Raw genomic sequence first — 22,841 nt, 5'->3', positions numbered from 1 at the left:
ATATAGATGTATTTTCTGTCTCTTGGCCTAGCATTCTGTAAAGAAAAGTAGGCTGCAAATTTAATAAAGTACATTATAGAATATTGGGGGTGGCTAGTCACATGTAAGTGCTGACCGGGGCGTAGCTATGTGAGGCCATGGGGGCATGGGCCCCGTAGATTTTGCCCTGGCCGCCAACCCCCTCGACCCCCATTCCCGCTGCCAACTCTCCCCCGCCGCCGTTGGATACCTTTGCTGGCGGGGGGTCCCCAACCCCCGCCAGCCGAAGTCCTCTTCTCCGGCGCGGCCATGTTGCTGATCTGCAAGGGCAGGCTTCTGTTTCTGTGAGTCTGATGTCCTGCACAAAGCCTGTGTGGTCATGTTGCTGATCTGCAAGGACATCAGACTCACAGAAACAGAAGCCTGCGCTGCCGCGTTGCTGATCTGCAAGGGCAGGTTTCTGTTTCTGTGAGTCTGACGTCCTGCGTGTACGTACAGGATATCAGACTCACAGAAACAGAAGCCTGCCCTTGCAGATCAGCAATGCGGCCGTGCCAGAGGACTTCGGCTGGCGGGGGTTGTGGACCCTCGCCAGCAAAGGTACCCGATGGCGGCAGCGAGAGAGGGTTGGCGGCGGCGGGAAGAAGGGGTTGAAAGGGTTGGCACCGGGGAGGGTCAAAGGTGTTGGTGGCAGTGGGGGGGGTCAAAAATGGCAGCGGGGGGTTAAAAATGGTGGGGGTCGGCGGCGCTGGGGGGGCTAAAGTGTGCCCTCTCAACTCGGGCTCTGGACCCGCCGAAATCTGGCTACGCCCATGTAGCTGACAGCTCCATGTGGAAGCACTGGGTCCATGCACTTTATTTTTTCAACCTCTAAATTTGTGAAATGGCCGCTTCCGCTATATGTGCTGGCAAATACCTGTGCACTCCTGCAGATAGTCTAGAAATGGCTCTCCGCCAGCAGGTTTTTAAAAAAAATACCACTGGAATTGAATAAGTCACAACCTGGACATCTCAATTCCAGTCTTTATGTTCTAGGTAAAATGGGGCTCTTAACTCACTTCCTTTGGGGATTAATACAAATGATTAGAGTGGTTGTTATTCAAAAAAACAGAAACTTGTTTTCTTTTATATTTAATAATCTATCACTGTATATTATAACATTTTAATTCTTCTTAATACTCCATCTGGTTAGTAATTAACCACTGGCATCATCAATATCTCATCAGCATTAATGTATTTATAACAATTATAATGGCTCTAAGGAGGTTACAGTATTGAAGAGTAAAAGTATAGATATAAATTTATAATAGCAGAAATATTGTCATGATATCTTCTACCCCACCTCAGAACCCTCCTCCCACTGCTATACTCTACATCTGTACCAAATATGTACCAAATCTACCATATTACTGGCCTCTATCACCTCTGCCTTTCTGGCCTTGTCATCTTCTAACTTGATTCATATAGGACCAGTGATGCATTTAAGTCCCATGTCTAGCTGCACAATTACCAAAATTAGTCAAGCTACTCTGTAAAGCAGGGATGGGCAAAAAATGAGCATGTACAAACACAGGAAGACTGGATGCTTTAGAGCAGGGGTGTGCAAGCTCGATCCTCGAGGGCCACGACCCAGTCAGGTTTAAAATATTTCCTCAATAAATATGCTTGAGATCTATTTGCATACAATGGAGACAATATATGAAAATATATCACATGCATATTCATTGGGAAATCCTGAAAACTCGCCTGGGTTGTGGCCCTCAAGGATCGAGTTTGCCCACCCCTACTCTAAAGCATCCAGCCTCCCTGTGTTTGTACATGCTCATTTGTAACCACAGTAGCTCCATACACGTTTCCGCAGCTGTCTTGGAAGCTCATTGCAGTCATACCATTGCTGTTTAAGGTTGTAACTGCCACTCTGTGTAGGTTGCGCAGAAATGTTGAGCCATTCGTACCACTACTGTTTAGGGTCATAACAAGCACTCGTTGAAGGTTACTCCAATGCTCTGTATTATCATATTCATATAAGCATACAAGATCCCAAGCAGCTACCAGAACTAGCAAGAGTGTTCCCTTAACATCTGGACTCCTAGTTCACCATGGCCATCATGAACCTGCCAGCACCAGCCTGGTTGGTTGTAGGAAGTTGTGATCTGCCATTTCCCAGCACTAGAGCACCAGAGCAGGAATTTGGGAAGAGGTCCCCCAAGTCCATCAGAAGGTTGTTCTTTCAGCTTTGAGAAGGCCTGGGGCCTCCTGTGGCACGGGGGCCCATTACGCTGTCTTGGTTGCACCCTCATAATGTCATCCTGGCTGCTACCAACCAGGATACTCCATGTCCCGCACTAAGTTCTGCTTTCTTCATCTGCCCTCTGTTTTGTCCTTACCATCTTTCCCTTTGTCTCTTCTTTTCAGAAACTGAAGAGTGATTATTCACAATATTGAAACCTCCCAAATAAGTTCCTAGCACTGTCATAGAATATTATAGCAGAAGAAGACCTGCTAGCCCCTCTACCTGGTTCTATCCTTTGTTCAGTGCTCTAAACATCAGCCAATCTTTGGCTCTCTCCTTACTTCTTTGCCAGTCAGGATCCTCTGCTTACCAATATTTTTCAAATGTTTTGTTACCAATTTTCTCACATCATCTCCACTGGGATTCCATTCCATTCATCCACTATCCTTCCTTCTAGAATCTGGTCCTTGGCCAGCTGGCCTGTCTTATATTGCTCTCTTCTTTCTATTTTACACCCTTTTGTCTTTATGTAATGCCTCCAAATAGGATAATTTTGTTTATACCATGCCAGGAATTAACCTCACTCCAAAGCCAAGGTATGCTGGAGATTGACTTATCCTCTCAGATTCGCTGCTAATGCTCATTTCAGCACCTGCATTGTTCCAAAGGGTGCCTTTTTCTTGTGTAAAATATAAAATCAATGTATGAAAATGTGCTTGGATATTCCTTTTAATCAAGCCAGTGGCACCCAATACAAGGGACAATTTCAGTATCTTTCCACACATTTACTGATTGCATTTGTTAGAAATGCTTCTCTTTTTCCATGAATAGTACAAAATAGTCACTTGGTACTGACGTTTTTTTCAATGCTATTCTTGCATTTTTCTCCATTACCACAATATCCACTTTTATTGCATCAAACTTGTTATCCGTGGGAATAGTGAGGTCCCAAATGTTCACAATTTCTTCATTGTTCACAGTTCTGTCAAGATTACGATCCCAGTGCTTTTCTGACATAGCAATATTTATAGTGTTTGTATAGTTTCCCATAGATGAGTCATCCTGCCTTATAGATGATAGAGCTCTATTAGGAGCTCTGTCCACAAGGGGGTGGTAAATGCTCATCCCAGTATGCAGAGCAGAGGCAAAACTAAGAATTGGTGAGTGGAGCATAGTGGGCAGAGGGGGGAGGAGTTTTTACTTACTAGGTTGTGCTGGAGCACCAAATATACAGAATAGAGGGGATGGATAGCAATTGAGAGGAGTAGGCTGATATCATTAGGAGATGAACTCAAGGGGGAATGAGAAGTGAAATTTAAGATCAGGCTCAGGCTGCTCCCTCCATGCTTCTATGGTGTTAACATTTCTTTCCCACACTGCCCTCCCCGAGGAGGTAGGAGTTATAGAGGCTCTGAGGAGTGGAGGGAACTGGCTGGACCTCTAATTGAAGCATATGATGGGAGTGGTCTCCTAGAAATGACACACAACATGTAACATAATATGATGGATGAAAAGAGGTAGGGATGTAATAAGTAATCTTCTTACTCCATTGTACTTTGAAAACAAAGTCTGTGAGGTGCCAATGTATGGGTCAAAGGTCAATGTTGGCTTTGATGATTGGGATCACATTGATTAGCATTCCGAGTCTGTCAAGACAAGGCATGACCTTAGACTTTGATGGAACAGAGTGTAATATTGACAGAGGCATAGCTTTTAACAAAGGTGCCAATGAGACATGAGGTCAAGCAATGGGTAACGTTTTCAACAGCTGATGCCTTATAATATTGATTTTCAAAGCAGATGGATGCCTCAAATGCCTTAAAAAAAACATTCAAATCCCTATTTTGGAAAGTCAGAATTTGGACGTATCATACTGCAGTTCATCCAAATAGCAAGGGAGCATGTTTTGGGCAGGACTAGGGACATCCAACAGCAATTTTCGAAGGGGAAGAAATGTCCATATCAAGAACGTTTTTTTTTTTATCTAGACCTATTTCAGTCACATCCAAGTTACAAAAAGGTACTCTGATTGACCACTAGAGGGATTAAGACATGACCCCTCCTTTATCGCCCAGTGGTTGCTGCCCCCCTCCCTCTCCCTGAAAGTGAAACCAGAAAGGAAAACCAGGCTTTTATGTCAGCTGCAAGTATTATGGCCATTCTGAACAAAGTAGCAAGCAGGTCAAAGGAGTAGTCTAGTGATAAGTGCAGTGGACTGTAACCCAAGGTACACAGGTTCACATCCCAATGTAGCTCTATTAATGTTTTTTGTTCTCAGGCTCATACTGTACCTAAAGATATAGGATACCTGCACAGGGCCGGTCAAACCCAGTAAGCGGGGTAAGCACCGCAGGGGAGCGTCTCCCTTCAAAGGCGCCGCCCTTGGGGGTTTAGATCTTTAATTTACTTCCGTTCTAGCGGCCGCATAATTTCAAAGCCCGTCTCTAGCCTTCCCTCCCTTCGTGAGTTCGTTCCCGCAGAGTCCTGCCTTCTGACGTCATTTCCTCGAGGGCAGGACTCTGAGGGAACGAACTCATGAAGGGAGGGAATGCTAGAGACGGGCAGGGCTTTGAAATGACGCGGCCGCTGGGACGGAGGTAAATTAAAAAAGACTTAAACCACGCAGGGTGGCAAGAAGAAAAAGGGGGATGTTGGGGGAGAAGAGGGCGGGCGGGTGGCCATAAATGGGGGGGATGGGGGCGAAGGAGAATCGCTGGAAAGGGGCAGGGTGGGAGAAGAGAGAAAGGAGATGCTGGGGAGGGGCGCCAACTCATGGTCTGCAGGGGAGCACCAGAGACCCTAGGACCGGCCCTGTACCTGCAAGCCTGAAGGCTATTGAGGTGGTGTACATTCAGGTACAGTACATATTTTTCTGTTCCTGGCAGGATCACATTTACTAAAACAAAAGTGTTACAGTGGGATTTGAACCTGTATCCCTACAGTCCACTGCACTAAGCATTAGGTTACTCCTCTGCTCTGTAAGGGCATCTTTGTAGCCATTTTCATAAAAATGCTGCCAGACAGCTATCCTTTGCCTTGTTTTCCCAATTAATAATTTAAACATTTCGGTTTATAAAATGGTTGATCAGGTTCAATGTCTTCAGCATAAGGATGTCCTCCTCACATATTTTTGAACAGGAAACCCCAACATTTTTCTTGTTCAAAAATGGCTATGAGATGGATGTTTGGACTTCTTTTTTCGGTACTTAGACGTCCTTTTGAAAATGCCCCTCTGTCTGTATTAGAGGTACCATTCATGTAAAAAGTTACAGTAACACAATAAAAGAACTGTGAGAAAGAAAATGACCACACCTTTCCATATTAGAATATTTAAATTGTGTTCATCAGTTATGAGTTAATGTTTGTTGTATTTTGTATGCTTTAGGATTTTATGCATTCATATGCTGTGACCATCATATACACACATATTAAAATATTTCTTCTAGACATTTGGTCTGATGATGAACTTCTGTTCATATTTATTTTTATTTATTTAATTTGTTACATTTGTATCCCACATTTTCCCACCTGTTTGTAGGCTCAATGTGGCTTACATAGTACTTAAAGGCGTTAGCAGACTCCGGTGTGAACAACTACATTTGATGTTGTGGTAGGATAAAGTTCATGTGGCAGAGCCACAATAGGAATAGTAGAGCAGAAGAGCTGTGTTATGTTCATTACGTGCTTTAGTTTTCTTGTGTAGCCGGGATCAGGTATTTAAGTTGGGTCGGTAGGGTATGCCTTTTTTAACAAGGTGGTTTTCAGTATTTTCCGGAAGTTTAGGTGGGCATAAGTTGTTTTCACGACTTTTGGTAACACGTTCCACAGTTGTGTGCTTATGTAGGAAAAGCTGGATGCATAGATGGATTTGTATTTAAATCCTTTGCAGCTTGGGTAGTGGAGATTTAGATATGTTTGTGTTGATTTGGATGTGTTTCTGGTAGGTAAGTCGATTAAGTCTGACATGTATCCAGAGGCTTCTCCATAGATGATTTTGAAGGCAATGCATTCTTTGATTGGAGCCAGTGTAATTTTTCACTGAGGGGTTTTGTACTTTCAAATCTCGTTTTTCTAAATATAAGCCTAGCTGCCATGTTTTGGGCAGTCTGAAGTTTCTTTAAGATTTGTTCTTTGCATCCTGCGTAGATTCCGTTGCAGTAATCTAAGTGGCTTATTACCATTGATTGTATCAGGTTACGAAAAGTTTCTCTTGGGAAGAATTGTTTTACGCATATAAGTTTCCACATTGAGTGGAACATTTTCTTTGTGGTGGATTTCACTTGGCTCTCCAATGTTAGGCTGCGGTCCATTATAACGCCAAGGATTTTCAGACTGTCTGAGATGGGGAGGGTGTAATCTGGGGTGTCGATGCTTGTGGGGTTGTCCGTGCTGTATTGGGATGAGAGGATGAGACAGTGTGTTTTTTATTTGTTGAGTTTTAGTTGAAATGCATTTGCCAATGAGTCCATGATGTTTAGGCTTAATTTGATTTCGTTGGTGATTTCTGACAGTTTAGTTTTGTAAGGAATGTATTGTAAAGTGGATCCTCTTTCCTCAGTGGTTGCAACTCTCCACAACCTGACGAACACCTTCCAGTACTGCTCCTTTTTCCCTCAGAACAATGAAGCTTTTTATGGCCTAGGAGGGGCTTCCCTCCTTCCCTCAGTTGTGGCACCAAAACACAAAACAAAGCACAATTATCATTCCCCTTTCTCAAGCCGGTTAGTTTCCCAGTCCAGGCTTCCACAGCTGCTTCCTCTCCCTCCCTCCTGGGGAAGAGTAGCAGCAACTAATAAAAAAAAACCCTGTTCAGTGTAGCAGGATTTTCCAAAAACACAGTTCACTTTTATCCAAGCTTTACCCCACTGCTCAGTTTAGCCAGGCTTTCAAAAACACAGTTCAGTTCTAGCCAAGCTTTCCAAAACCCAGCTCAATTTAGCCAGGCTTTCAAAACACAGCTCAGTTTAGCCAGGCTTTCAAAACACAGTTCAGTTTAGCCAGGCTTTCAAAACACAGTTCAGTTCTAGCCAAGCTTTCAAAACCCAGCTCAGTTTAGCCAGGCTTTCAAAACACAGTTCAGTTCTAGCTCAGCTTTCAAAACCCAGCTCAGTTTAGCCAGGCTTTCAAAACACAGTTCAATTTTAGCCAAGCTTCAAAACCCACAGTAATGGCTTTGCGCGGGCTCAAAGCCTAGGGTCCCACCCTCTTGGTCAGTCATACTCCTACCTGACCTCCTCCCGCATGACCCGGCTTGGCCCCGCTACTTCCTTGGCTTTCGCTGAGCCAGAGCTGAAAAGTCCATCGGCTCTTCCGAGGTGTTCTCCGGTTCAGTCAACTCCATAGGGCAAGGCTCACTCTCCGCCTCTCTCTCCTCAGGAGCCCAATCCATATTCTCTTCACCCCGCCCTTCTCCCAGCTGCTCACCCTTTCTTTCATTAAAGCTCTTTGGTGTCTCTTCTTTCTCCACCCACCTGTTCCACCACCTCTTCCACCAGGTTGGAGAATCAGCCTTATTCCTTCCCCTGCGGCCCTCCTCTGGAGACTCCTGGGAATGCACATAGTTTCTCTTATCTCCAGGCTCCCTTGGGGCATGCTGGGAGTTGTAGTTCTTTATTTCTAGTTTTTTCCTGGGGAATGCCTGCCTATAACGGGGGTATTCTGGCCTATCCCAGGGTTCCTTTGGGGCCTTTCCTACATACTCTTTACAGTATATTATGACATCGTCTGCGTAGATGAAGGGGTTAAGGCCTTGGTTGGATAAGGACTTGGCTAGTGGGGTCATCATTAAGTTGAAGAGGGTCAGTGATAACGGTGATCCTTGAGGTAATCCACGATCTGCTTTCCACGGTGATGATATGTTTGAGTTTGATTTGACTTGATATGTTCTTGTGGTTAGGAAACCCTTAATCCAGCTGAGTATGTTTCCCCCGATCACGAACTTGTCTAGTAGTCTTATTACTATATTGTGGTTTACCATGTCAAATGCACTTGACATGTCGAATTGGAGGAGGAGAATGTTTTTGCCTGTTGCGATTTCTTGCTTGAATTTGGCTAGGAGAGTGAGTAGTACTGTTTTGGTGCTGTGTAGGGGGCGAAATCCTGACTGTGATTCATGTAAAATTGAGAATTTGCTTATATAATCTGTTAGTTGTCTGGTTACCATGCTTTCCATCAGTATGACTACCAACGGGATAGACGCTACTGGGCGGTAGTTAGTAATTTCATTTGGTTTTTTCCTGGTATCTTTTGGTATTGGGGTGAGTAGGATATTGCCATTTTCTGTGGGGAAGAGACCTTGTTGGAGCATGTAATTTATGTGGAAAATGAGGTCTGCTATGAAGCGATCAAGGGCGGATTTTACTAGGTAGCTGGGACAAGTATGTAGTTTACAGTGAGTGTTGGAGAACTTGCTGATCGCTTGGGTAACTTTCGATGGTCAGGAGGGCAAAGTTGGACCAGGTTCGATCAGCCAGGTATTCACCAGAGGGTGGGTCTAAGAGCTCAAAGGAATGATTTGTACTTGTAGACATGTGATCAGATTTGAAAAGAAACTCTGCTCCTGTCAACCATGTTGTCTCTATTAACTGAGATGCTGGCACAGTTCTTATAGCAAAACACACTAGGAGAAATTCAGTTCAGATGAGAGCCTATCAATGCGTGATAAAAGTATATTGAGCTCTCTCATCTATGTAACTGCAAATTGATCATAGTTTCTGCAGTGCAACAATACTAGATTTGATAACTGAAGATATCTGAGGAGAAAAAGATACATTTGAGTCCAATGTTACACCTAAATATCTAAATTTATTTACTGGCTAAATAGGAGAGCCAAAGAGCACAGGGGTAACTGACAGAATAGAATCATGCCCTGTAATCCAGCAAACTGTGGTATTTTGGGGGGATTTAGAACTGAAGAGCCCTTTTACTAAGGCACGTAGGTACCTACACATGTCCAATGCATATCAAATTGACACTATCGCCCGGCTACCACGTACCCCGAGCAATAATTCCATTTTTGACGCATGCCCAAAACATACGGTAGAAAAATATTTTCTATTTTCTACCACGTAGCACTTACCAAGCGGTAATCAGCAGTTTATGCGTGCTGGCTGCTTACCGCCTGGTTAGCGCATGAGATCTTAACACTAAGTCAATGGGTGGCAGTAAGATCTCAGTCCACAAATGGATGTACACTGGTTTTAATTTTGCCGCACGTCCATTTTCAGGCACAAAAAAATGTCTTTTTTTCCAGGCATGCTGAGGAAATGGTCCTGCGCGTGTCCAAAACACACACCTACACCAGCGTAGGCCACTGTTAGGGGTGCCTTAGTAAAAGAGTCCCTGAGTGATGTGTATGCAACCAAGTTGAAACTTCTTCCAGACATTTTTTAAGTGGGAGTATGTCAGGAGTGCAATTGGATGTATAATGAACAATTAAGATGCCATCTGCATAGACATACATGCATACTAAGACCACAGGACTCTATTACAGAGGCTAAGGGACTAATGTAAAGACTGAAGAGAACTGGGGACAAAATGGATCCCTGAGGAACTTCACAAGAAAGAGAGTAACAATTTGATTGTGTGTCATTCTTGACTACATTGAATTTCTGGTTATGAAGGAATGAACATATGAACTTTGCCAGATACTCCAACAGAAGTTAACCTATCTAACAGTTGTTTATGATTAATAACATCAAAAGCAGTGGACAGATTGAACAATACAATACAGTGAAAACCACAAGTCCATTGTCAAGTTTACTTTATATCTTGCTAAGTAGTAATGTTAAAATGGTCTCAATACTGTAACCAATTCTGAACCCAGACTGGAAAGGAGAGAAAGCAAGGACCGCATCTGGATGTGGTTGAAGTTGTAGGAAGGCTATCCATTCAATAATCTTTGCAAGAAATGAGAGATTGGAGACCAGTCTATAATTAGCTAGTACAATGGTAAAAAAATTAACATTTATTTAGATTTTGCTCACACCTTTTTCAGTAGTAGCTCAAGGTGAGTTACATTCAGGTATACTGGATATTTCTCTGTCCCAGGAGGGCTCAGAATCTAAGTTTGTACCTGAGGCAATGGAGGGTTAAGTGACTTGCCCAAGATCACAAGGAGCAGCAGTGGGATTTGGACCGGCCACCTCTGGATTGCACCAGTGCTCTAACCACTAGGCCACTCCTCCACTGCATTCTCGTTACTGGGGCAATTTATAGTACTTTTCAATGTATCTGGGTCATTCCCTTCTGTTAAACTATGAGTGACTATTTGATACACCAAAGGCAAAAGGCCAAGGCTTGAAGATTTTATCCAAGCGGATGGGATGGGGTCAAGTCCAGATAAACATCGAGAAATTGATTCAAGTGTGGGGATATTGAAAGTGGACCATGAAGAAGTGGAAGTTATGTTGACTGAACCCGGGTCATAGACATTATCTATTGCAGGAAAAGATGACTTAAGTGTACTTATTTCTGAATGGAAATATTACACCAAAGCATCCACTGAAGGGGCGTTTCCTTGGTTTGAAGAATGAGATGGTTGTGTAAGCTTAATGAAAACAGAAAACAATTGCTTATTAGAATTAAAAGCATTCTGAATTATGGTGGTAAAGTAAATCTTTTTGGCGATTTTAAGCTGGGCTAAATAGAAACATTGTATTTTACAAACAGATTGAGTTCCCCTTGTTTTATGTTTCCGCCACCGGTGTTCAGCGTGGCAAACCTATTGATTTAGTAAGCAAAATCTAGAATGGTACCATGGCTTGTTTGTGTGACCCAACACATTCAAAAAGTCCAATGAAGCTATTTCATTCAACCTACAATTGGATCAACAAGTTCAAAGGGGATGAAGATTGGGGTCTTTTTCCTGCTTATATACATTTTCATGCTTTGGACTCTGATACATTAGGAAGTTTGGTGGGTTGTTGGTTGTTCCACTATAGTCTCCCTGTTTCTCTTCGCTATGGTACAGTACTGACACTACCAATACCATTGATTAATCTAAAAGTGGCACCATTTTATTGTGGGCATCATGAGGCAAAAATCAATATTTTCATTTGTGTTCCTATCATACTTGAATTGTTGTGGCTTCCTTACAAGTATAGATTTTATGCAATAGGATCACCCCATGAAGGTACTCAGCAAGAGCAATTTGTTCACTGTCCATCAGAGATGCATAGAAATTCACCAGCTTTATTATTGCATTTTAAAATGTGATCTCTGTTGACCACATTTTTAATGTGAAGGAATGCCAGGGTTTCCCTTATTGATTTCTATGGAACCAAGACAAATTATGCGAGTGAAAAATATAAATAAAGATTCATGAAAACAAAAAATATATTCTTTTTTTATCGGACTAATGTAATACATAGCTTCAGAGCTAAGATGCCATTTCTCAGCTCAGAACTGAATGAGAAATAGAAGATGATCCTGAAAAAATGAGTGAATCATAACAAGCATTCCAATGATAATCTAAAGGAGACAGGTTTATGTCTTGCGGAAGGGGTGATGGTAGATCAAAAGGTGGCAGGCAGTAAAATTCTAATATTCATAATGAGTTAAAATGCTCAGATCTTTGTTCTGTTTTTTTCTTGTCAGTTCTGAAGTTTCTGATCTTTTTAACTTCAAAAATCTTATGTTTATAGACTGTTTTAAATTTTCTTTCAAGCATCATGATCATAACATCATTAATGCAGTATCTGCTCTCAAACTGTGGTCCCTTATGGAGGTGTCACCTTGGTCTGCTCTTTGGTGTGTGACCTTATGTCTATGTGAATTAATTATCTTTAACATCTTAGCTGATACCCTGTGAAACTCATTAGAACTTCTCATTCTTTCAATTCACACCCCACCCCAAACAGTGTCTTTGTCCACCAACCTCCAAATCCACCCACCCCCACAGCCATCACCAAATTTCATTCTCTCCACTCCTTTGCCAGCCCCAGCAGTCACTTTCTCCATCACTCCTCTTCCCAGCCCCAGCAGTCACTCCTTAACCCTCCATGACAACTCTAGTTCAATCAGGGCCTCCTTCGTCTCTAGCCATTCTGCCGATGCCTCACACACTCCTCATAGTGCCAAGTACCTCCGAGTTAATCCAGAACAGTGAGTTCCTATGCACCAATGTGCACAAGCGCACACCAGCTAGCACAGACAGACAAAACAGCGCCCTCTTCCACTCATAGATATCACAGAAAAAGCAGGAATTTGGTTCTCATGCTGAATGTCTTTCCCATCAATGTTCCTTCTAAGCTGTGTGAGATTCCTCCAACCACATTGCTGCCAGTGGGGAGTGCTGTGGTTGGAGTGTTTTCAATCACTAGGAACAGGCAAGTTCTTCAGGATTCCAGAGGACCCGCCTGTGCCTAGTGACTGAAAGAACAATATTGAAACAGCACCCCCACTGGCAGCAGTTGGAGGACTCCCACACAGCTTAGAGGGAACATTGTTTCCCATGTGTATAACAGTAGGTTCCTGTGATATATGCAGATTTAGTTGGCAGTATGATATATCACTGGGACTTGTGACATTATCTTCTTGAGTTCTTGTCAGAAACTTGTTTTTCAAATATTTTTACTTCAGATTAACTGGTTCCCAGAAGAGTGTAAAATAAAAATATTTCCATTTTCAGATATTATGTACCACTTCAATATACAATCAAGGATACATGCAGCACATATGCAGTTTTGAATCATTACGGCTGTGTCCAGCAGTGTGCTTGGAAATTTTTAACAACAGGCTCTCTCTCCAGGCATAGCCAGCTCTACAATTTGGGGTGGGGGGCCCAAGGTAGACTAAGAGGGGCAACACATACCTCTCTTTCCTCCCCCCCCCCCTTCCGGGTATGCTAGGCATACCTTTGCTGGCAGGGATGCCGAGCCCCACCAGCCAAATAAATGGACTACCGCCACTCCCTGCTGTTTGTTTCTGGCTCTGAGCAGCATGCCAGGAATTCTCACACATACTTGCTAGAGTAGTCATGGCATGCTGCTCAGAGACAGAAACAAGCAGCAAGCAGCTGGCGGGGCTTGGTATTCCTGCCAGCAAAGGTAAAGGAGTTCAGAGATGCCAAGGGTGGCCCGTCTCAAAGCTGGAGATTTACCGCCGCTATTCTGGGGATTGAAGGCCAATTAATGAGGTTGTTCTAGTGGACATCCATATACATATTGCAAAAGTAAACAACAACTTCTACAGAGCACATCCCAAAGTTAATCATTTTCTAATTTCCATCTTCCAAAATTCCAGACAGCAGATATACAGATCAACAGGACCCAAAGCAGTCCAAAACGAATAAAGTCAGAAACAGGGTTTATACCTAATTATTCAACCACTCTTAGACTTCACCTTTGCGTTTAAAAAACAAATTAAAAAAAAGTTTAAAGCAGATGCCCTTAACATGTACTTATTGGTAGCAATGATGAAGCAGTGATAGAACATTCACATAGCAAGCAGCCTGAGCCAACAGATTTATTTTCCATTCAACATAATTAACTTTGTATGGCAGTGAACTCAACAATTTTGGCACATTTAGAGTAACTAGTCAGAACTTCTGCATGAAGGAAACCCTTCCCTCATTATTCAATAGCTCTCTGTGAACTAGTAGTAATAAAAATAGACAAGTGCATTTTTATAATATACCCCTGCAATCCACAAAACAATAGGAGCAAGTTCCCACATGCTATCTTTTTCTTTTGATGTAGGCACAGGAAAAAATAAAGATGTTAAATGCTCCCAGGTTTCAATCTAATTAATTTTTTTAATTGTACTTATAAATAGCAAGTCTGATTGTTAAACACCAGATTCTCATAACATGTCTGTTTTGGTGGCCCTTTATTAGGTGAAAACATATTTGCACGAATTCAGGGAGTCCCAGCCCCTCCAAATGAGACAAGGGTTTAAAAACACAAAAATAGTGTCCTCATCAAACAGTTCTCATAATACTTAGCTTACTGAAGAAATTAATTTCAGCTGTCCTCTCTTGGCAGTTGTCTTTAATCCAACTTATGTCACGTCGATCACGGGTCATTCATAACTCAGCAGAATCTTCACACGACAACTTGCAACCAATGTCCACACCAACTCTTCTCATAAACAGAAGACACTAACTTTCTCCAACCCCAGGGCCTCTTGTTTCACAGATAGCTGCATAGGCGCCCCGTATAAGAGGCTTGGGGAGGCTAAGCCTCCTCAGCCCAATCGTGGACTTCCGACTTCCCTGCTGCCCTCACAAGCGCAGCGCTTTTGCGAGGCAGCTCTGGCTTTCCCTCCTTCCTTCCTTGGTTCCCACTCTGGCTCCCCGATCAACAGCCCCCCCCCCCCCCCCCCCGCACATTTTAACCTTTACTTTCCGACATGGCAGCGACGTCAATCAATGAAGAAGAAGGCACAACAGGCTCGCTTCCAGCTTCTCTCTTCACACAGTGTCCCGCCCTCGCGGGAACAGGAAATGCATCATCGCTGACGCTGAAGGCGGGGCACTGTGTGAAGAGAGAAGCTGGAAGTGAGCCTGTTGTGCCTTCTTCTTCATTGATTGACGTCGCTGCCACGTCGGAAAGTAAAGGTTAAAACGCGCAGGGGGGGGGGGCTGCTGATCGGGGAGCCAGAGCGGGAACCGAGGAAGGAAGGAGGGAGAGCCAGAGCTGCCTCGTAAAAGTGCTGCAGCCTGCCACAGAGAGTAAAAGGGTTGGGGGGGGAAGAAAGGAATAGAGAGGAGGGCTGTTGGGGAGCTGAGGGAGGCAGGGAGAATCGCTGGATGTGGAGAGAAGGTGACAGCAGGGGGAGAGAACAGACTGCTGTATAGGACAGGAGGGGAGAGGAGGGCAGGGGAGGGCAGGGGTGAGGAGAATTGCTGGCCATGTATGGATGGAGGGCAGGGCAGGGAGAGAGAAGAAATCACTGGACAGGAGGGGAGGGCAGAGCAGGGGAGAGGAGAATTGCTGGACATGGATGGAGGGAAGGGCAGGGGAGAGAGGAGATTTGCTAGGCATAGATGGAGGGGAAAGGGGAGAGAGGAAATTTTCTGGAGATGGATGGAGGAGAGGGCAGGGGAGAATGGAGAGTTCCTGGACATGGATGGATGAATGGAGGGAGGGGAGGGCAAGGGAGAGAGAGGAGAATTGCTGGAAATGGATGGATGAATGGGGACAGGGGATAGAGGAAATTTGCAGGATATGAGTGGATGGAGAAGATGGCAGGGGAGAATGAAGAGTTCCTGGACATGGATGGATGGATGGATGGATGGAGGAGAGGGAAAAGGGGGAGAGGAGAATTCTGGACATGGATGGATGAATGGGGACAGGGGAGAGAGGAAATTTGCAGGATATGGGTGGATGAATGGAGGAGAGGGCAGGGGAGAATGGAGAGTTGTTGGACATGGATGGATGGAGGGGAGGGAAGTCAGGAAGGAGATGCACATGGATGGAGGGGAGGGAAGAGAGGAGAAATGTTGGACATGGATGGAAGAGAAGACAGAGGTTGTAGATGCACATGGATGGAGGGGAGGGAAGAGAGGAGAAATGCTGGACATGGATGGAGTGGAGGGCAGGGAAGAGAGGAGAAATGTTGGACAAGGATAGGGGGAAGGAAAGATAAAGGAAGGATATGCACACGGATGGAGTGGAAGGGAGAGAGGAGAAATGCTGGACATGGATGGAGGGAAGAGAAGACAGAGGTTGTAGATGCACATGGATGGAGGGGAGGGGAGTGAGGAGAAATGCTTTATATGGATGGAGGGGAAATTGCTGAATTTAAGGGCTGGATTGGAACACTTTGAGGGCAGATATTGAAACTGGAGAAAGGATAGGGTGGTAGACAGGACACATAAGGACACAGAAAGATGGTGGACATGGTGAGAGAAAAAAATATCTAATGGAAAGAAGACACTGGGACCAAAGCTAATAGAAAAACTAAATGCTCAGACAGCAAAGGTAGAAAACATTTTTTATTCAGAATTTATTAATTGGAATATGTCAGCTTTTGGAAATGTACATCTGTGATATTTTGCATGTAAGTTTCAATGTTTCTAGTATTGCTGCATGCTAAGTCCGACTTCTTGTATTTTGCCTTCATATCTGTTGTGCCATGTGTTTTTCATGTGTGATCAAGATGCAGTATTCCGCTAGCGTGAAGTTTTTGCAGCCCTTTTTGTTTTGTTTTGGTTTCACTAGGTTGTGTACTGGTGTTTTAGAGCCCGGTGTAATTATAGTGCTGCCTTTCCACACATAAAGGTTGTAGCTCGTCCTGTCCTTGGAATTAGTGCTGTTATGGTTTGGTAAGGCTATGAGTGTGTTTTTGCACAAGTTTGTGTATAGCGTTTTGCAGTGGAGAGATTGTGTGTTGGCCTTACTGAGGTGGCACCAAAACATCAGAAAGGGTGTACAGCGTAAATCATGACACACTACCTCTTGAAGGATCTACATATGGTCATTAATAAAAGGAGCTCATTGTGAACACTAGCCACCCTAAAAGGGTGTTTTTTGGCTCTACAAGTATCATGATATTCCATATCATCAAGCTGATCAATCCATAGACTGGTGGGTTGTGTCCATCTACCAGCAGGTGGAGATAGAGAGCAAACTTTTGCCTCCCTATATGTGGTCATGTGCTGCCGGAAACTCCTCAGTATGTTCTCTATCTCAGCAGGTGGTGGTCACACACAGCAGCAGCTCTGGCTAGGCCTCCAAGCCTAATCCTTAGGTTTTGTTGAGGCCTGGGGTTGAGGGCTCTTTTGAGCAAGTGCAAACCTGGTGGTGCCAGGTCCCTCCTTTTCTCCCCCCTCCCGCTGGCTCCGTTTAAAAAAAAAAAAAAAAAAATTTTAAACGTCTTTAAAGGCGTTTAATTCGACGTTTCTTTAAACGTTCATTGCAGCTACTCACTGGGACACCAGTTCGTTACAGCTCGGAGCGGCAAGCAGGTAATTTTACCTTTTTATAGCGGGCAGGGGGTTCCCCGATTCTTCTCCTCGTGGCATATGGCGTCGGAGGGCGAGGGCGCAAAGGGTCGCTCCCCGGATCGCTGGAGCGCTTCTAGAGGGGATGCGGGGGTTTTACAACCTGATTCGCCCTTGATGGGTGACAGTTTAGTGACCGATGAATGTCCCGGTTGTTCCTCCGGCGTGGCGGTTTTTTCCCGCCATAAACGCCCATCCCCCGCTCCTCGCCTCCGCCATCTTGGCCGGCCACGCGGCTCGGACGGCTTCTTCGTGGGCCGCCCTTGAGGTTGGAGACATTAATGCCATGAACGCCCTTAATTTGGGCGACGGCACAAAGCGGCTAAAGTTAAGCGCCGTTCTTCCCGCGCGGCTCCTTCACGGAGTTTCGCGCCGGACGCCATTTTGGATGCGCAGCGTGTCTCTCCCCCGCTATTGCGAGCGCCGGTTGAGAGTGCGTCTAGGGCTGTTGCCCAGGCTGCGGAAGTGCACAGTCTGGGGGGTTTCTCCCCCGAGTTTGTTTTGCTGCTGCATCAGGCTTTCCTCATGCAAAACGCTGCCCCTGCTCCCTCTTCTGATAAAGAGGTTGAGGTTCCCAGAGGTAAACGCCCTCGGGTTGATTTCCAGGCCTTGGAGGACTTTGTCTCCTCCGATGTAGATGAGGGCAGCGTGTCTGAGGTCTCCCAACGGTCCTTTGCGGATTCCTTGGAGGAGATAGATCCCCGCTCAGATGGAGCGGATGACCCCTCTGCAGCGCGGCTTTTTAGCCCAGAGGATTTGCCCAACCTGTTGTTACAGGCCATGGACACTTTGAAGATTTCCTCTCCGGAGGACGTCTCTCCCTCAGCCCCTGTTGGCTCTGCCATTATGCTGGGGACGAAGCGCCCGCCTAGATCCTTCCACGTGCATGATGCCATGCACACCTTAATTGCGGCTCAATGGGATGTCCCGGAAACGAGCCTTAAAGTGGCTAGGGCTATGTCCCGCCTCTATCCTTTGGCTGTGAGTGAACGTGAGGCCTATCTGTGGCCTACCGTGGATTCTTTAATCACTGCGGTGACTAAGAAAACGGCGTTGCCGGTGGAAGGTGGCACGGCCCTAAAGGACGCCCAAGACAGAAGATTGGAGGCGGCCTTAAGGTCGTCCTTTGAGGCAGCTGCGTTAAATTTGCAGGCCTCAGTTTGCGGCTCCTATGTGGCCAGGGCGTGCCTGACGATGGTGCAGCGGGCTTCCCCCTCGGATCTTTCCTTGAGGGCTGATTGGCCGGCCCTGGAATCGGGCTTAGCCTATTTGGCAGACTTGCTGTATGATGTCTTGAGAGCCTCAGCTAAGGGCATGGCTCAGACAGTCTCTGCGCGGCGGTGGCTTTGGCTGAAACATTGGTCGGCTGACCACGCCTCTAAATCCCGCCTGGCTAGATTGCCTTTTAAAGGCAAGCTGCTCTTTGGGGTCGAGCTGGACAAAATCGTGACCGATCTCGGCACGTCTAAGGGCAAGAAATTTCCAGAGGTCAGGGCTCGGGCTAGTACTCGTCCCGGTACCTCCAGAGGACGGTTGCTGGAAGCCCGTTGGTACCGCCCGGGCAAGTCGGGTTCCTCTGCCCCCTCTTCCTTCAAGAGGAATTTCTCCCCCAAGCAGCATTCCTTTCGCAGAGACCGCCGTCCAGGAGGTGCTCCCTCCGGTCCTCCCCCAGGGTCTCGTACCCAATGACGGGGCCTTGGTCCACGCCCCAGTGCAGATTGGAGGACGGCTGTCCTCGTTTCTGGGCGAGTGGACCACTATAACTTCAGACGCGTGGGTGCTGGAAGTCATCAGAGACGGCTACAAGCTAGAGTTCTGCCAACCCTTAAGAGACGGGTTTGTACTCTCTCCCTGCTAGTCTCCGGTCAAGCTGTGGCAGTGCAGCAGACCTTGGACAACCTGATCCGCCTGGGTGCGGTCGTTCCGGTGCCAAAAAAAATCAGATTGGCAAGGGACGTTACTCCATTTACTTTGTGGTTCCAAAGAAAGGAGGTTCTGTCCGGCCTATCCTCGACCTCAAAGGGGTCAATCGGGCCTGGAAAGTGAGGCACTTTCGCATGGAGACTCTCCGCTCTGTTATAGCGGCAGTGAAGGCAGGAGAGTTCTTGGCTTCCTTGGACATCAAGGAAGCGTACCTGCATATTCCCATCTTGCCTCCTCTCCAACGCTTTCTGCGTTTTTCAGTCCTGAGACGACACTTCCAGTTCAGAGCCCTCCCTTTCGGGTTGGCTACTGCTCCGCGGACCTTTTCCAAAGTAATGGGGGTCATAGCGGCCTTCCTGCTAAAGGAAGGAGTACAAGTCCATCCTTATCTGGACGACTGGTTGATCCGAGCCCCCTCTTATGCAGAGTGCGGCAAAGCTATGGACCGGGTAGTTGCTCTGCTGAGCTCCCTGGGATGGATCATCAACTGGAAGAAGAGCCAGCTGCGCCCGACTCAGTCCCTGGAGTATCTGGGAGTTCGATTCGACACCTAAGTGGGCAGAGTGTTCCTGCCAGACAATCGGATTGTCAAGCTTCAGGCTCAGGTGGACTAGTTCCTAGTAGCCTCTCCTATTCGGGCTTGGGACTACGTGCAGCTGTTGGGCTCTATGACGGCCACGATGGAAGTAGTGCCCTGGGCCAGGGCTCATATGAGACCTCTACAGCTATCTCTGCTGCTGCGCTGGACTCCGATGTCGGAGGATTATGCTGTGCGCCTTCCCGTGGACCCAGCAGTGCGCAAGGCGCTGAGCTGGTGGACGCAGACAGACAAGTTGTCTGCAGGATTGCCTCTGGTGACCCCGGAGTGGATTGTCGTCACGACAGACGCCTCTTTGATGGGCTGGGGAGCCCACTGCTTGGGAAGGACAGCGCAGGGGCTCTAGTCTCCTGCAGAGGCAAGTGGTCTATCAACCTCCTGGAACTCAGAGCCATTCGGTTGGTGTTATTGGAGTTCATCCCGGTACTGGTGTTGTAGCCTGTACGGGTCCTGTCGGACAATGCCACGGCGGTGGCCTATATCAACCGCCAGGGAGGTACCAAGAGCGCCCCTCTAGCCAAGGAGGCTATGAGTCTTTGCCAGTGGGCGGAAGCGAACCTGGAGCAGCTTTCAGCGGCCCACATTGCCGGAGTCATGAATGTCAAGGCGGACTTTCTCAGTCGCCATACCTTGGAGCCCGGAGAGTGGCAACTATCTGCTCAGGCGTTCTTGGACATCACGAAGCGCTGGGGCCAGCCGAGCCTAGATCTGATGGCGTCATCGGCCAATTGCCAAGTGCCGCGCTTCTTCAGCAGAGGACGGGACCCTCGATCCCTGGGAGTAGATGCTCTTCTCCAACAGTGGCCGACACAAGAGCTCCTCTATGTGTTCCCGCCCTGGCCCATGTTGGGCAGGGTGCTAGACCGGGTGGCAAAGCATCCCGGCAGGGTAATCCTGGTGGGTCCGGATTGGCCCAGACGTCCCTGGTATGCGGACTTGATCAGGCTCTCAGTCGACGATCCTCTGCGGCTGTCAGTGGAGCAGGGCCTGTTACATCAGGGTCCCGTGGTGATGGAGGATCCCTCTCCCTTTGGTCTTACGGCCTGGCTATTGAGCGGCAGCGTCTGAGGAAGAAGGGCTTCTCAGACAAGGTCATCGCCACTATGCTGAGAGCGAGGAAGCGCTCTACTTCTACTGCTTACGCCAGGGTTTGGCGTATCTTTGCAGCATGGTGTGAAGCAGGCTCACTTTCTCCCTTCACTGCTCCAATTTCTTCAGTGTTGGCGTTCCTGCAAGAAGGTCTGGAGAAAGGCCTGTCGCTCAGTTCCCTTAAAGTCCAGGTAGCGGCTCTGGCTTGCTTCAGGGGCCGCCTGAAGGGTGCTTCCCTGGCTTCGCAGCCAGATGTGGTGCGCTTTCTCAAGGGAGTTAATCACCTGCGCCCTCCTCTGCACTCAGTGGTGCCTGCGTGGAATCTCAACCTGGTGCTAAGAGCATTGCAGAAGCCGCCTTTTGAACCCTTGTCGAGGGCATCTCTGAAAGACCTGACGTTGAAAGCAGTCTTTTTGGTGGCTATCACTTCAGCCAGAAGAGTTTCCGAGCTCCAGGCGCTCTCATGTCGAGAGCCTTTTCTGCAGTTCACTGAGGCAGGAGTGACTATTCGCACAGTGCCTTCCTTCCTGCCCAAGATTGTTTCTCGCTTCCATGTGAATCAGCAGCTCTGTCTCCCTTCCTTTCGTAGGGAGGACTACCCAGAGGAGTACTCCGCTCTTGAATATCTGGATGTGAGACGAGTCATCATCAGATACTTGGAAGTGACCAATGATTTCCGGAAATCGGATCATCTGTTTGTCCTGTTTGCAGGTCCTCGTAAGGGTCTGCAGGCTGCTAAGCCTACAGTGGCAAGATGGGTCAAGGAAGCCATTGCAGCGGCTTATGTGGCCGCGGGGAAGGTGCCGCCTATCCAGCTGAAGGCTCACTCCACGAGAGCTCAGGCGGCCTCGATGGCAGAGGCCGGATCCGTCTCCTTGGAAGAGATATGCAAGGCGGCAACTTGGGCTTCGGCTCATACATTCTCCAAGCATTACCGTTTGACTGTGGCTGCACGGGCGGAGGCCCGGTTTGGAGCTTCAGTGTTGAGGTCAGGGATTTCTATGTCCCGCCCTGGGTGAGTACTGCTTCGGTACATCCCACCAGTCTATGGATTGATCAGCTTGATGATATGGAAGGTAAAATTATGTATAATCATACCTGATAATTTTCTTTCCATTAATCATAGCTGATCAATCCATAGCCCCTCCCAGATATCTGTACTGTTTATATTCTGGTTGAATTTTAGGTTCAAGTTTAGCCTTCAGTTACTTCAGGAGGACTTCGTGTTCAAGTTCTTCTTTCACTTGGATTCTTCAAGAGTTGAGACGAGTTTGTGTTACAGTGAGCTGCTGCATTCCTCTCCCCTCCGTTTTACGGGGCTGGATTGAGACATAAATTCTGCCGGCACTCCCTCCCGCTTCGTGCGGCTGTAGGGCAGCTTTGTACCCCTCCCGCTTCGGCGGTGTTAGGGTCAGTCAGCTCCTCCCGCGGTTGCGGTTGCAGGATAAGCCAGATCCCCCCGCATCGGCGGGTGTGGTGTCCCTCCCCCGCTCCGCGGGGATGAGCTGGACGGATTCCCCTCCCCCACTTGTGTGGGGATGAGCTGGGTTAATTCCCCTCCCCCGTTTCGGCGGTGGTGAGCTGGGCAGAGTGTCCCTTCGTGGGTGTAATTCTCTAAGTGCTGAGTCCTGCGGATGGAGCTTTGATATCGACATACTGAGGAGTTTCCGGCAGCACATGACCACATATAGGGAGGCAAAAGTTTGCTCTCTATCTCCACCTGCTGGTAGATGGACACAACCCACCAGTCTATGGATTGATCAGCTATGATTAATGGAAAGAAAATTATCAGGTATGATTATACATAATTTTACCTTATGATCCCTTGTTTCATATTGTTGACGGTCTGCATTTTCTGTATGGTGGTATATTGGTGTATTAGGGTCTTCCCAGTGTAATATTTATGGTACAGTAAGGTTCTGAGTGTGTTTTTGCACAAAGTTGTGCATAGTGTTTTGCAGTTGAGCGATTGTGTTTAGTATATGCTTTGAGCAACCACTTTATTCTTTGACATATGATACATATCTAATATCTAAATTTAATAAAAGGTATTAACTGTGACTATTTTATTT

This window comes from Microcaecilia unicolor, chromosome 1 (assembly GCF_901765095.1).
Source record: "Microcaecilia unicolor chromosome 1, aMicUni1.1, whole genome shotgun sequence".
In the NCBI taxonomy this organism is placed as follows: Eukaryota; Metazoa; Chordata; class Amphibia; order Gymnophiona; family Siphonopidae; genus Microcaecilia; species Microcaecilia unicolor.
This window is presented reverse-complemented; position numbering follows the sequence as displayed.